Genomic DNA, 16,616 nt, shown 5'->3' on the forward strand with positions numbered 1-16,616 from the left:
CCCTGGCTGTCAACTCAAAGGTGAATTCAGGCAGCCAGCACATGATAAAGAGCTTTCCATGCAATCACAGCCAACCCCAACTATCTGACAAAATATTTGTTCACAGTCCGTTCTGGATGAAACGCCTGAGATTGTGAAAATAGCACTCTGTCTGCCTCTGCAGTCTGGCTTCCTAGTAGGTTCTGAAAGCTCTGTCCCTGACATGACTGTGGATAGTTGGCAGTTGTGATCTGTACAGATTTGCAAAGAGAAGGTATTGCATAAAAATTACAAATCTATTCTAACAATGCTCAGCGATTCCTGGCTGAATCCTACCCTCATCCCCTCCTTCAGCCGCTAAATAAAATGAACCAGCAGAGCAGACCGGATCTGGTGCCCGTGGCAACCTGCATCAGTGCCTTGAACTTGTCAGTCTGCCACAAGGTAATCACATTAATAGGATGGTTTTTTTTCTGCTACAAATAGCTTTTGTTTTTACATATTAATTACAGGGATGGATTTTTTCCTTGATTTCTAAAGTCCTCAAAGACCTGGGCAAAAAGGATGGGGGAAAAAGTAATGTTTCCAAAAAAATATCCTTGAAACTCCAAGCAGCCTTTAGGTGGGAGAAGGAGGACTAGAGAAAGAGGAATAATGTGTTCTTTTTTTATTTTCACCCATGACATCACTGTGAAAAGCAAAGACCAAGCCAAGTACTCTTGTAATATTGACAAAAAAAAAAAGATAGCAACAGCAACACTCAGGAATTCTGACAAGGGCCATTCTTGTGGATTAAACCACCACCTGAAGGGCCCCCATCTAATACGGTTCCCAGTTTGCTGTCCAGCTCCTCGCCAGTGGACTGGGAAAGCAGAGAAAGACGGCTCCAAGTCTTTGGGCCCTTGCATCTACATGAGAGGCCTAGGTGGAGCTCCTGGCTCCTGCCTTCAGCCTTGCCCAACACCAGCCATTGTGGCTAGCTGGGAGAGCGCCAGCAGATGGGCAGATGGAAGACCGACCGATCGATCGATCTATCTATCATCTCTCTCTCTCGCTCCCAAATTCAACCTTTCAAATTGGAATAAAGTAATTCTTAAAAAAAGAAGAAGAAGGGCCCGGCGGCGTGGCCTAGCGGCTAAAGTCCTCGCCTTGAAAGTCCCGGGATCCCATATGGGCGCCGGTTCTAATCCCGGCAGCTCCACTTCCCATCCAACTCCCTGCTTGTGGCCTGGGAAAGCAGTCGAGGACGGCCCAAAGCTTTGGGACCCTGCACCCGCGTGGGAGACCTGGAAGAGGTTCCTGGTTCCCGGCTTCGGATCGGCGCGCACCGGCCTGTTGCGGCTCACTTGGGGAGTGAATCATCGGACGGAAGATCTTCCTCTCTGTCTCTCCTCCTCTGTGTATATCCGGCTTTACAATAATAATAAAATCTTTTTAAAAAAAAAGAAGAAGAAGGAGAAGAGGAAGAGGAAGGAGGAGGAGAAGAGGAAGGAGGAGGAGAAAGGAGAAGAGAAGGAAAAGAAAAGAAGGGGTGTTGGGAGATTAAGGAAAGCTTACAAAGTTCCAAGCGCAACTGTGAGGGCTTGTGAAGAGGTGCTGCTGGTGGAGCTGGCGGTGTGAGCCCCAGTCTCACGTTAGGGCCTGAGCTCCTACAAGCCAAGCACTGTCATCCAGGAGGATGCTCATTTTCTCTGTCTCTAATTGCTGAAGTGTGGGCCACAGCTGTAGAAGCTTATGAACGCATTATATGAACCAATTAATAAGCTCATAAAAAGGGATAACTCGAAGGAATTCCCATTTCTCACCAAGAAAGCTGTGGAAAGAGGAAATTGCACCTTAATACCCCTGTGTATCCAACATGCAACTCCCAGGAAGAGGCTGGCCGGTGAGAGAGAAACACGCATTTCTCCATGTTGCCTGTCTCAAGGTGCTCTATCCCTGCCCCCAAAATTGGGCATGGGCTAAAATGGGGAAGGAGGAACCACTCCCAGAGGGAGAGAGCAGATAACTCGGGAATTGTGGAAGGCCATCGCCACAACTCTGAGGCTTTTGTTTTTGTTTTGTTTTGTTTTTAATCTTGATTTCTTAGGAGAATTGAAAGGAAAAAAAATCTATACAGATATTAAAAAAAAGAAACTCATTTCCAGGCCTTGGATTGGCTTTTTACCACACCTATAGATGTGGAATGACCCAGGGCTCCAAGTATCCCCTGCTCTTAGTTCATAACAATAGTTTATAAGAAGCCTGGTACACTGTTGCAGGACTTTGCATTTTTTAAAAAAATGCTTTCCTGAGAATACACAAAGAACTGCACATGTCTAATGTGTGCAACTTGATGCAAGCACATATGCACATACCTGAGATGTTGTCCCACGGCCAAAGTGATGGATTTCCCGTCACCTCCCAGAGTGTTCCTCAGGACGCTATTAGCAGAAGAAATGAGAGCAGACCTAGCCTCTTCCCCTCAGCCACCTGCCTCTTGCTTCTCAGAGAGCCAGTCTTCAGCACAGCTTAATTTCCCAACGGAGCAAAATGCACTCAGTCTCTCGGAGAACTGTCTTCTGCCCTGGAAGGAAGTCTGGAAAGTTCCTGTAGATTTCCTGGTCAATTTCAGGTCATGAAAAATCCTTAGAGGAGCCGGCGTTGTGGCATAGCACGTCAAGCTGTGGCCTGCAATGCTCCCACCCCAGGTGAGTGCTGATTCAAGTCCTGGCTGCTCCAGTTTCAATCCAGATTCCTACTAATGCATCTAGGAAAGCAGAAGATGGCCCAAGTGATTGGGCCCCTGCACCCACTGGGAGATCTGGACAGAGTGTAGGCTCCTGACTTTGACCTGACCTAGCCCTGGCCGTTGCAACTGTTTAGGGGATGAACCACTTCCCTGTCTCTCTCCATAATTCTGCCTTTCAAATCAACAACTCAGACTTTGTTCCAGACATGCCAGGGTGAACAGATGACCAGAGCACTTCTTAAGCAGCAGTTACAAAAAGAGTTTAGGCTTTTGTTGACTTTTTCTTTTTGGCTCATTTTAGACCTTGCCCAATCGTCCCACACCTATTCTGGCTCTTACGGTTGGGTGCTCCAGTCCAGCCACACCTTGTCCATGCCCAGACACAGCTCTCGTGTGGTTCAGTAGGGCTGCTACACTTTTGATCCAGCTCCCTGCTAATGACCTGGGGAAGCAGCAGAAGAAAGCCCAAATGTTTAGCTCCCCTTCTGTTTGTTGCTCAGGCTTTCAAATAAATAATTTTTAGAAATCATAGAGAAAGAGACCATGAGAGTCAGTCCATGACCTGAACCCAGCACCAACTCAGGTGCTCAGTGGAGTGGTAGTGTTAGGTCCCACCTGAGGCTCACTCCATTGTTTATGGTGACGGAGCTCAAAAGACGGAGAATTGGAGAACCCCCAGCTCCATTTTTTTTCTATGTCTGTTAGTCCCACCAGGAAATGTGGAACATGATTTACTGAAACATTGTCACTTATTATTATCTCCCACAAGCTAGCCTTTAGATTAAAAAAGAAAAATATATGCTAATATCCATTATCTCCAATAAATATAACCACTAGATATGGAATAACTGAAAGTCATAATTCCTTATCCAGGAGTCAATGACAAAGGAGAAAACTGATATAGCGTCAATGTGTACCGACCTCTAACACACAGAGCTCACCAGCTATGGTCTAGTCGGCTGTTTATGTGTGACTTCCCCATCAGTGCTATGGGCAATCCTCAGTAGCATTTTAAAAGGAAACAGTTGGTGTCCCAGGAGAATGTCGGTTCTACACCAGAAGGCAGGTCCTCAGACACCACAGATATGTAAGGAAGGATTCTGGATCCTAAGGGAGCAGAAACAGCATTGATGGGTGAGCATTTCCCACAACCAGACATTATGTTAAAGAGGAAAATCCTGCAAAAAATAAAGTCCTTTTCAATAACGTCTATCATCCTCTAAGAATATACATAATATAATCACGTGCACGATACAAAACAGTGATTGTGTTATATAAATAATCATATGACATGCTTAATATATTGTGCATAATAATATAGAACATATAGGGACTATGAATTACATACATAATAATTTATAATAATAGTATATATATATATATCTGTTGGATCACAATATTAAGACATGTGTGACTGTGAACAGCACATCCCATTTGGAAAACTCTTTTATCGCATTTCCCTCACAGAATAGCTAACTCCCACAGCTGACAGAGGCCTCTTAACCTCTGATCCACAGCCTTGCAAGAGGTAGATCGTTGAGACGAAACGGCCGACAAACCGATCCTGACACATACATGAACGTTTCTCCATGAGAATAGCAATAGCATTGCACTCAAATGTGAACCTGATCTACGTGAGAGTGTGGGGGGCTGCAATTGAATATTCTGACACATATCCAGAAAGCCTAAAGAAGAGAGGCCCCAAGGAGTCATGCCCCCCTGCATATCCAGGAGCAGGGCAGGGGAACTAAAGGGGAAATGGGAGGAACTGAAGTTAAAGCACCGTGCCCCTCTCAGGGGAGCCTACGCTAGAACCAGTTTTACCCTCGTTACCTCCCACTATTCCCTCCTGATTTCATCCCTTTTCTCCCAGAGAAGTACAAAAGCATGCACAGGCACGATGATGGTGAGCAGGAGAAACAGAGGAAGCAAGCTAGAAGGAATGGGAAAGCAGGCTGCAGGAGCCAGGCTGCGCAGAGCTTAAAAACAAAGCACGGGCTCCCTCTAGCGGGAGGCAGAGGTGTGCAGCCCTGGTGTCTGCAGAGAGAATGAACCGTCCTCCACCCTACTCCCCCCATACTAAATTTGGCAGCTTTTCTAAAGCTATTCGCCAACTAAATCACGCTTGACAATCATATTTGTTTCTGGCTACTTAATTCATTCATTTAGTCCAGTAATAGATATTAACAACATTATATTCCCTACAGCAATGCAAACAATTACAGGCATTTGTAATGTTCCAGCTTCCACTGCGTTACAAATGCTAATGCATCAGTGAAGCTAAATGAAAAAATATCTGTCCTCAGGCAGCGGCTAAATAGAATAAGGGTGATTTTATCTTCTTTCCCAGTAATGGTGGAAGTCATGAAGAATCTGAACATTTCGAAAAACATTTTTACCCTTGGGAGACATATTTTTTTAATCCACCTAATTAAAACAAATGCCACATCTTCAATGGCTGTGCAACCAATATATGCCAAACGGATTTTACAAAAAATAATTGCAGCATTGAAAACTGCAAGGACGCTGTTATACTTTGTTGTGGAAAATGTTCCAGAATGTGTGAAAAACCACATCTGACCACCCAGTCACAGTCAACCAGGGAAATTAAGTGCCAGAGTGAAGTCTCCAACTTCCCCTCACTATTCAGAGTAGCTAGGAAAAGAATAGCCAAAAACACAGCAAAGCAACCAATATGACAGGGTTTTTTTTAAGCCCCATCAGTGGTACATGTCCATATGAAATACAGTGAAAGAATGATTCTATGTTCTTATACAAGAAAGTTGACAAATAGCTACAAAGCAAACTCTAATTTAAAAACCTCAGGCCTGAGGTGATCATTTGGCCTAGTGGTTAAAGCATCCTTTGGGATGCACACATCCGTAGTGCAAAGCCTAGCCTGGCTCTGCTCCCGATTATAGCGTACTGCCAATGCAGCTTATGGAGGCAGCAATTGATGGTTCCAACAGCTGAGTGCCTGCTGCTCAGGTGGGATGCCCAAATTAAGTTCCTAGCTGCTGGCTTTAGCCTGGCACAGTTCTGACTGCTGCAGTCAGGGAGTGAAACAGTAGATAAGAGCTTTCTGTTTTTTGCTTGTCTTAAATAAATAAAACAAGCAAGGTTTAGGCAGTTGTTAAGCACATAATAGTCATTTTTAACAAACTGCCTAGAGCTCAGCGAAAATGAAAGAGGGGAGTAAAGTATATATCAGAGAATGGAGAGGATGTGCTTTCTATGAATCACAGCTAGTTGAGATTATAGGGTGGGAAAAGTACTTCAGAATCCTGATGGAAGATAAACTCATCATTTTTATGAGGCTCTGTGCCTTGAAGACATGACACCGGACAACAGGATGGTTTGGGAAATGAGGGTGAAAGTGGGCACAGAGAGGACTTGATCCCCCGACCTCGCACTGAGGCAGAAGACGTGGTTGAGAGAAGACGAACTAGTATTGTGGTGCAGTGGGTTTAGCCATTTTATCCCAAATCATAGTAGCAGGTCATACCCCAGCTACTCCACTTACCTTCCAGAGCCTCGCCGATTCACCTGAGAAGGTAACAGCTTCAGAGCTAGCAACGGAAGCTCCAGTCTGCCTCCCAGGGAACCCGGATCCCACATTCTGACCCTTCCACTGCCTTCTTCATCATGGAAAGACAATCTATGGGATCATTAGACCCACGTGGAGATTCAGGCTTCCTTCTTATCACGCATGAAGCATTTGATTAGCAAGCCTAATTTCCCCCGCTAGGCAACTGAAGAGTCATCAGCTCTAGGGGTTAGAATGGGGCCATTTCTGGGGGATGATTCAGGCTCTGTGGCAAATTGAGGCTCTATAAGGCAATCTAATTCCAGGGTTTCCCAGCCTCTGTGTACATCAGATAACACAGCACAAATGGAAGTATTTGTGTAGTACACTCACCCATCTGTTAACCCCATTAGGCCATGCACTACATCTGCAGCCTTACCATAGCCTTCCCGTAGCCTTCCCGTAGCCTTCCCGTAGCCTTCCCGTAGCCTTACCATAGCCTAACTGATCACACAGGCTCTGGCTTCTGTTCTCAAGGCTGAAAAACTTCGGGGACAAATCATCAAAAATGTGCATTATTTCCAGGGACTCCTCCATGGCAGCTGCAAGGCACAAGGAAGCTCTGCCGTTCACCGATCAGACACCCCACTTCCTCCCAGTCTCAGGGGAGTCCTCTGCCCAGCCAGGCCAGCATTTCACCTTCCTGTGTAAGCACGAGCTTCCCTTGCGCTCTGCTTTTCAAGCTTCTATGGGAAAGCCCAGCGTTATTCTTCATGGCTTCTGACATGTGGAAGGGTTCAGTGAGTGAGAAGCCCTAAATTCAGCTCAGATTGACTTAGCACAAAGAGTATGTGTGTGTGTGAGAGCGCGCGCGCGCACGCGTGCGCAAGAGCAGGGGAGAGAGAGGGAGAGAGAGGAAGAGGGAAAGAGAGAACTCTAGAGTCAAAGGGATAGCTGGATCTGGGGATAAATGCTTTGAAGCCTCCACAGAAGCCCTTATTTAGGTCGCATTAAGAAGTCCTTGGCGTTATCAAGTTCACATCCAGGTTATCTGTTAGCAGTCCCGGCAGCAGAAACATTAAACATTATACACAACAGGAATTCTTTCCATGAGTTGTATGACTGATTCAGAAAACTTTTAGATGTGTTGGAAGGAAGGGATTACCTTGTTCGTAATTACAACTAGGAGAAACTTTTTCAGTATACCCTTTACAAGAGCCTTAAAGTGAATTTTTAAAAATATTTATTTTATTTATTGGAAAGGCAGATGGAGGACTTCCATCTCCGACCTCACTTCCCCAAGGCCCCCCGACAACCAGAGTTCCACCAGGGTGAAGCCAGGAGGCTGGAACTCAGTCACATCTCCCTCCTGAATGACAAACACCCAACTAGTTGAGCCTTCACCTACTGCCTTCCATTAGCAGGAAGATGGAATGCAAAGGGCCCAGCACAATAGCCTAGCAGCTAAAGTCCTCGCCTCACACACGCCAGGATCCCATTTGGTACAGGTTCTAATCCCAGCCACCCCACTTCCCATACAGTTCCCTGCTTGTAGCCTGGAAAAGTAGCCAAAGATGGCCCAATGCCTTAGGACCCTGCAATCACGTGGGAGACCCAGATGATGCTCCTGGCTCCTGGCTTTAGATTGGCTCAGCTCTGGCCATTGTGGCCACTTGGGGAGTGAATCAGTGTACGGAAGATCTTCCTCTCTCTGTGTCTCTCCTCTTCTCTGTGTATCTGACTTTTCAAAAATAAATAAATCTTTAAAAATAAAGATGGAATGAAAAACAGAGCCAGGACTCAAACTCCAGAACATCAGTGCAGGACACATATATCCGAAGTGGCAGTTTAACCATTGTCCCAAACACCTGCCCCCAGAGTGAATTTAAATGGCGTGTTCAAGAACAGCTTGAAGGAAGCAGTCTTTAAAAAGTGCTGAAAACACAAATGCACACATACCCATCCGGAAAAGACTGTCTGCCTGAAAAGAGTTACACAGGTTTTTAGCTTGTTAAGTCAATTTTTAAAAAAGTAAGCCCTCCTCTGAGCTTATAACCTAGGGGGCTATATCCTAGTTTTCTAAAAATCTGAAAATTTACCAGGATTAATATATAAACTGATCTTTGTCTCCTTCCAACCATAATTTCTTATAAGATAGTATCTCTGGCAGTCTGAGCAATGGAAAAATTTATTTTCTCTTACAAATGTACTTTAAAAATAATGGTAGAACACAGGAAGAGAGATGTTATCATTTGAGATTAGAAAACAGTTGATGGCTGAATCGGTGTCCCAAATATCTTTGTGAGATGATGCCATCCATTTATTACGATCCACATGTATCGATTCATATGAATTTCTTTTTATCATATAAAAAATTTTATAATGGTTTAGAAAACCAAATTACAGAATATATACAGCTTATAGACATCCAACTAGTTCATTCACTAAACAGTCATTCCGAACCGACTCTACACGAGTCACAGATCTTGGCACATAAGACACAACAATGAACAAACCAAGAGCCCTATACTTGTGTAACTTATGTTCTATCAGGAGGAAACAGACTAACAAACTAATAAAACAGGTGTGTCAAACAGAGGAACGGTGTTAAGAGGATGAAGAGTAGAGGCAAGAGGACCACAGCGAAATACCAGGAAAATGTAGCATTATAAAATAATTACCTGTATATTTTAACACATGAAATGTTAGCAGAGAATTTCATTTGAATGACTTTCCCTCAATAATATGTAATGAATCATACAAGGCTCATTTAAATGGTTACTGATATGTGAAATTAATTTAAATAATAGGAAATTGTGTTTTACAGTTTAAAGAATTAAAAGTGTTTACAGGTGACAGTAGCAGCTCATTCAATGGCCGATAATTGCATAATGTATCATGACTTGCAAAGGCTCTACCATGACGGACCGTGGGCACTTCAGCAGCCTAAACCAGTGGATTTGCGGCTTACTGGCTAAGGGAAATAATCCAGGTGTACATTTGACTCCCTAAAGGCCAGAAGTTTAAAATTCAAAGCCAGTAGCCAAATAAATGAGGGAAATCCAGGTTTGCACACAGATGAGGCAGAAGGAGAGATACAAAAAACAAAACATCTGATCATATAAATAAGCCGTAATAACAGCAAAAACAGCTTTGACCCCAGTGAAAGGAGGCTCCGGTGTACCGAGCAGCACTCAGCAAATAATTTGCCTCTTCCATGGCCTACATGAAGTCATTTCATCTTGGGGTAAAAATATTTATTTGCAAACAACTCAAAGATATTTGATATGGAGATGTTAAATAGAAAGCTAGGCTTAGTTTACTGCCTGAGTCAATTGTAGACAACCATTCAATTCAATTTTGCACTTCAGAAAAAACACAAATTACTCTATCAGAAACCTCAAGGTTCTATAGGATGTAAGTGAGTTTTGTTCCTAACGGAAACTAAACTCAGCCATTTCTCCAAGGTCTAAGAAAAGAGCACACTCCTCCTTAAAAATGCATAAGGAGGCCCCAGCGCAATGGCCTAGTGGCTAAATCCCTGTCTTGTGCCAACTGGGAACCCACGTGAGCGCAGGTTCGTATCCCTTCTGTCCCACTTCCCTTCCAGCTGCCCACTTGTGGCCTGGGGAAGCAGTCGAGGAGCAGCCAAGGCCTTGGGACCCTACATTCATGTGGGAGACCTGCAAGAAGCTCCTGGCTTCAGACCAGCTCAGCTTTGGCTGTTGTGGCCACTTGGGGCGTGAACCAGTGAACGGTTCTCTCTGTATATCTGCCTTTGCAGTAAAAATAAATAAAAGCTTTTTAAAGAATATTAAGAAACTTAATGGTAAGGGAAAAATCATAACTTGAAAAATTAAAGATCATTGAGGTCTTTAAGTTTTAGTATTCAATGGATGGCAGCTTATCCATCTTTTCTCTCCAAACTGCTAACGCCTAAGCGGACATCCACATCCTTCCCCACCCCCACCCCGCCAGGTGTTCAACCTTTTCCAAATGACCTTCCTTGTGTTTTAGGGGGGAACAGACCAGGATCACCAAGCTGGATCCTGACTGGCCAAAACCTGTGGTAGATGTTATTGCCCCTTGTTAGTGACTGCTTTGGACCCGGACAACAACAGTTCAAATTTCTAGCCAACAAAATACAAAGGAAAGCTTTATGAAGTCATTTAAGAAAAAAATTGTTAACTGCCATGTTATCACCAGTCTGAAAACGCAGAGAGCTGGGAGCGCGGAGAGCAGCTACGGAGAAGGAAAGCTGGATTCCTGGCATAGCGCTCTCCTGAGCTGCCTGACCTCTGGACTCCTTGTTGGAGGAGAAAATAAACCTTTTATTCCTTGGGTAAATGTAATTTAGGCTTTGTGGTTACCTGCAGCTGCAGGCATCCTGACAAACCAGGACTTTTTGTTCTTTAGAAATCTACTCATGAAGAAAAAAATGCCTTCACAAACAAAAGTTTAAACATTACAGACTGAGATAAAATGCGGGCCTCCCAGCTCTGCTCCCTAGAAGACCCCACATGACCAGGGTCTTATGAGATCCCCTTCATCCTGCATCACCGTCTTTAGGACTGTAGACTGGCATCAGTTGCTTACCTACTGTTAGAGGTGACAGAATTAATACACTAACCTTTTCTTTCACCTTGCAATCCCCACTCCTTTGCTCATTCCTTCCACAATAATAGCCTAGGTATGTTTTATGTAAGTATCCTACAAACACGCCTTTGGTATTTTGTTTCTAAATCAATTAGGAAGTAATTATAAGATAATGTGAACAACGTGATTGTTAAATTGAATAATTAGATCCTTGAAAGATACCAAATCCATCTTGTTTTTCCAGAGATTAAATGTTGCTTACAGATGTGCTACAGAGAAAAAGGACAATACCTACCAAATCCAAACATGGAGAACATCTTAACCCACAAAAGAAGAGTAAATTCTAATGCACACTCTTAGTTCTTTCCTGCATTTCCTTATTCCTTCATAAGGAACTTCACTCAGATCTCATAATGACCACTTTTATATGATCTCAATTTTTTTATGATTTTTTTGACATTTTATTATTATTATTATCATCTTATGATACAGTTCTGTAGGCTCCTGGTATTTCCCTTATCCCAGGCCCAATTCCCCCCCACCGCCTAGTTCCTCTATATCATTACTAAAGTATAGTTCTTCATACACAATCATATGTCCTTCATTGCGGGCCTGGACAATGGCAGAGAGTCCAGAATCCTATTGTCAAGCTACAGTAAACAGTTTCATAGTAAGTCCATCTTTGTCTGGAAGCAGAAATGCATACCACACTGCATCCTCACATCTGGATGTTAGTCTCTATTTCACAGCTACTGTACATCCCCTCAAATGATAAGTCATAATACCAAATCAACAATAGGAAGAAAAATAGAAAGTTACAATGCCATGAAGTTAAATATGTTACTAGAAATGACCGTCTCTATTACACAGCTACTATACATCACCTTAAATGAAGAGCCACAAAACAAAATCAACATCAGGAAGAAAAAAGAAATTAACAACACCAAGAAGTTAAATAACATGCTACTAAATGACTAACACAGTGTAGCTGTAGAAATGAAAATCAAGAACCTTCTTGAAGAAAATGATGCTACTCTATGATCTATGAGTCATTGAATGATTTAATCAGAAGAAAATGTTTTGAAGAGATGAAACTAACCAAAAACATCAAATCCCATGAGATACAGTTCCTGCTGATTTTTGTTGAAGTGTGTCTCTTCTAAATAGATGAGTTTTGTTTTTTAATCCAGTCTACTAATCTATGATGTTTAATTGAGCTTAATATTTATTATCTCCCTATTTTGCAGAAACAGATTATTTCACCAAGATTATGTGCAGGGACATGTTGCACTGCATTTATTCTATTTCTAACTAGAAATGCCTCAATGTACTTCCACTGTCAGAATCTATTTGACATTACCACCCTGTTAACACTGGTCCAATCTATAAAAGGTTTCAAGTTTTTCTTTTTTGACAATCGGAGAGACAGAGAAAGAGCTCCCCTCTGCTGACTCACTAGCCAAATTCCCATGAAAGCTGGGACTAAGCTAGAACTGGACCAGCACTGGAATAGGGCTGGGGGCAGGAATACAATCGGGTCTCCAATACTGGTGACAGGAACCCAATTACTTCAATTATCACTGCTGCCTCCTGGGTCTGCATTTGTCATAAATGGGAGTAAAACCCAGGTACTTGATGTGGGATTTGGTGCCTCGACCATTAGGCTAAACATCTGTTCCTATGTAAAGTGGTCATACTGTGCAATAGTCAAATCCCCTCCTGCAGCCTTGGCATCCCATCGGGCACCTTGGAGACCAGCTGTTACACTTTCGATCCAGCCCCCTGCTAATGTGCCCAGGACAACAGCAGAGGATGGCTCAAGTGCTTGGGTTCCTAAACCCATGTGGGAGACCCCAAAGCAGCCTGGCCCAGCCTCACACATTGCTGTCATGTGGAGAGTGAATCAGCAGATGGGAGATTTCTTTCACCATGCCTCTCTCCCTCTCTGTGTAACTCTGACTTTCAAATAAATAAAAAGAAAGGTTTAGACTGCAACAGAGATTTTTCCCTTTGTCTTAACAGTTAAGATTTTTATATTTTCTGTGCTCAAATGCAATGTTACTTTAAAAACATAATTTAGTAATAATAACTTCTATGTTCTTGAGAGTAAAGGAGTTTTCATGTAAATTATAGTCTCATCATTTGTATGATGCAACCTATGATAGGTGTAAACAACATTATTTCATTAACTGGTACATTGACTGATCAAAGGAAGAAAAACATGCTGATGAAATGTCTGCCAGCTTAAAGGAAATTTTAATGAGCTGATAGGACAATCCTCTTCAGTTATAAGAAATATATATAATCCAGTAATGGGAGCCCAAGTTTCAAAGTACCATATACTACCATGCTTTACTCTTAATGTGTTCAAGTTCCAAAGATTATTATCTATGTTTACTCACTTAAGTCAGTTTTGGATATGGTTAACAGTGTTGGGTCAAATTAGCTCTGAGGGCCAGTAGATTTGGCAAGCGATATGGGTATGTCTGCCAGAGATTTTTGAAAGATCAGCATCTTGATAATCCTGAGAAGCCAGCTGTCCTAGCCACAACTGCTCTAAGAAAGTACTATAGACTGGATGCCTTCGGAAAAAACAAAGTTATCTCTCACAGTTCTGGAGGCTTGGAATCCCAAGATCGAGGCATCAAAAGATTTGGTGTCTGACAAAGGCCGCCTTCCTGGGTCATGCCCAGCTGTCATACTCAAAGTCACATGGTAGAAGAGGTAAATGGGTTCGATGGCCTCCTGAATAAAGGCACCTCATTGGTGAGGCCTTTGCCCCAAGGCCCCACCTTCTAACACCATCACCTTGGGGAGTGGGGATCTCAGCCTATAAAATGGGGGCGGGGGACAGGAAGAGGTAACATCACCACTGAAATCACAGCAGCCATTTACAAAAGAAAACACTAAGTTCCAAATAGTAATCTCAAGCCGATATTTATAGCATACTTAATGACATCTTGTAGAACACTACTCTGAAGAACAAGCTGCTGGGCACAGATGGGATCCTATCTGAAACTCCACTAAAATGTCTAATTTAAATCCTGTCCAGAAATATTTTCACTGTAATTCTTGTTCAAATAAGTTCTTTAAAAAGCACTTAATTGTGCTGTCATTCTGTTCTCAACCCACTCCAATTAAGCATACTCACAGCACTACATCAAAAGTCGGCTTTTTTCTTTTTACTGGATTGTTTGGAACAGATTCATTACTTAAATATATATATATATATATATATATATATATATATATATATATATATATAGCATCATTTTCTTAGCAATACCTGTGCTGATACCTTTCTGACATAAAGCAATCCCCGTGCAAGATGTAAAATAGATACATAGTTAAACAAGTGTAAGCATATGTTCTCATACCTGAACTCTATAATGAAGACTAGCATACTGGGAAGATACATTGCAGTATGCATCTCTACTCCCAAATACAAGGAGAGAACTCCCAATGAAATTGTTAAATATACCTTGACAATAGGAAGCTAGAATTTCTACCATTGTCTATATTTACTATGCCATGATACACTTAAATAGGAGAATGTTGAACTTGTGTCTGATGCTGAAGGACTACACTGTGGTAATAACATGGGGGGGAAGTGGGGGAGATGTTGGGGTGTAAAGGAGGAAATCCATGTGCAAATGGAACCATATCATGAAAAAAACATTTTTTTAAATTACAAAGTGATAATAGCCAACACAGGTACTGCATAAAAACAGACACACAGACTAATGGAAATGAATAGAAAATCAAGAAATGAGTTCAAAATTTTAAATGAAAAAGAAAAAAAGAGTTCTATTGCTTCTTGTATCTGTAAACTTCTATCGGTAATTTCTTCTTGTTGCAAAGCTTTTTACTATCAAAATTTCACAAAGTACATTTTTGGCTCAGCATTCTCCCAAGCTCCATCTTATCATCTCAAATCGGTGTGCCCACCTACCCTGATTTTCCCTCTGAAAACTCCTCCTGCAGCTGTCTCCAGCTTAGTCTCTGAGCTAAATTTTATCTTTCCAGTTACTCAAAACATCAAACTCCTTTTTCATGTCTATATCCACACCAAATGCAAATCACAGCAGCTCTATTTGCAGGACAAATCTATGATCTGGCTAGTGTGCACTGTCTCCACTACGACCACCTCAGTGAGAGGCATAAGCCAGGAAGAGTTCCCATCCTGGAATACTGAAACAGTCTACTGACCATTCTCCCCATGCCACCTGTATGGTCTACTATTAACACAGCAGCTACAGTAATCCCTTGAAAATATTCAAAAGACAAGTTACTTTTCTGCTCAAAACTCAGTTATCACATGATTCCAAAGCCTTTACAAAAGTTAACAAAGCTTTAAATCTTCAGAGTCACCTCTAAGTTCTATTACTTATGAACTCCTTTCCCACTGCTCTCACTGGCCTCCAGCTACACTAGCTGCTGTCGAAGCTCTTAGAATGGTATGCACAGGCTTCCAGCCCATGCACGGAATTCCAAATCCAGCTGCTAACTCACCTTCCCAGTGATGCCTATGCTGGCCATCCTACTGAACATTCCAACATCCTCAACCTGCCCACATTCCCATTTCTGCCAGAGCTATACTAGCATCCCCTTCGGGAGCACCAGTTGAGTTCACCAATTTATTGAGCTTGAATTATGACTAGCCAACCTGTCCTCTAGAACTTAAGGTACACTAACATGAAGAACATAAAAATTTGAGAGATTTACTGCTGGTACCAATCTCTGCTTTATTCTACTTGGTAATGATTTCTCCACCCAACCCCATGCCCCATTTCCAGTATGTTCTTTGACCACTAAATAAAAACCCAGTTGCAAAAATTGAAATAAATATTCCAGGAATGCGCTGACCTCATGACTGCAAAAAGCATACAACTCAAGAGATACTCAAGAAAAAGATTAGAAGTATTGATATAAAAATCACCATATCACCCAGAAAGGAAAAAGAATTTGATACTTTTCCTTCATAGGTAACCATCTGTGTAGGATATGTAGATCTAATTATTTCATTGGTCATTTCTTGAAGCAAATTTCCCACTGTCTACACTTAATCCATACACATTAGTTATTGGGGGAGATTTTCTGTTGATCAGTGGCCCAATTTTCAAGTGCTTATATACCAAACTATTCACACACATCGGGTTAATTAAAAATCTTAATACTTACTTTGAATCTTAAGTCTATATGGTTCACAGTCCATTTGCCTTGAAAAATTACACAAATGGCCAAAAATAAGGTCAAGGGGAAAACAATCAATGTGTATAATAAGGGAAGCAATGAAGATAAATCCTAGGGGAAAAAAAAACGCATGCAAATACAGAAAGTGCACACTTGAAACCAAATCCAACTGAGGCTGTGGCTCGGGGATGGAGGAGGTCTCACTTGTTTATTAGACATCAATAATTCTCAGCCCCAAATTCAAGTTATTACTATTATTTCAAACAAAGGTACTGAGTATAACCTTCAGAAATTAAAAATACATGAATACACTTTCCTAAGTATTCAAGTTAAAGATGATTAACAAATACAAGTTTAATGTGATGTTTCTACTTTTCCCAACCAGACCCAAAAGGAAAGAACTAAGAACAAGCAATACTTGCACATAGCAAGCAATTACACCAAAATTGAAGCTAACAAAACTTTCAAGCTATTCAAACTTACAGCAAAAGAATGTCAGATCCGAGTTTTCAGGAAAGCCTAAGTAACTTTGGGAACGTCACCTGTGGTCAGCATGTGCCCCTGGGCTCCCACGTCCTCCACCCCTCCAGA

Source organism: Ochotona princeps, chromosome 25, assembly GCF_030435755.1.
Source record: "Ochotona princeps isolate mOchPri1 chromosome 25, mOchPri1.hap1, whole genome shotgun sequence".
NCBI classification, from domain to species: domain Eukaryota; kingdom Metazoa; phylum Chordata; class Mammalia; order Lagomorpha; family Ochotonidae; genus Ochotona; species Ochotona princeps.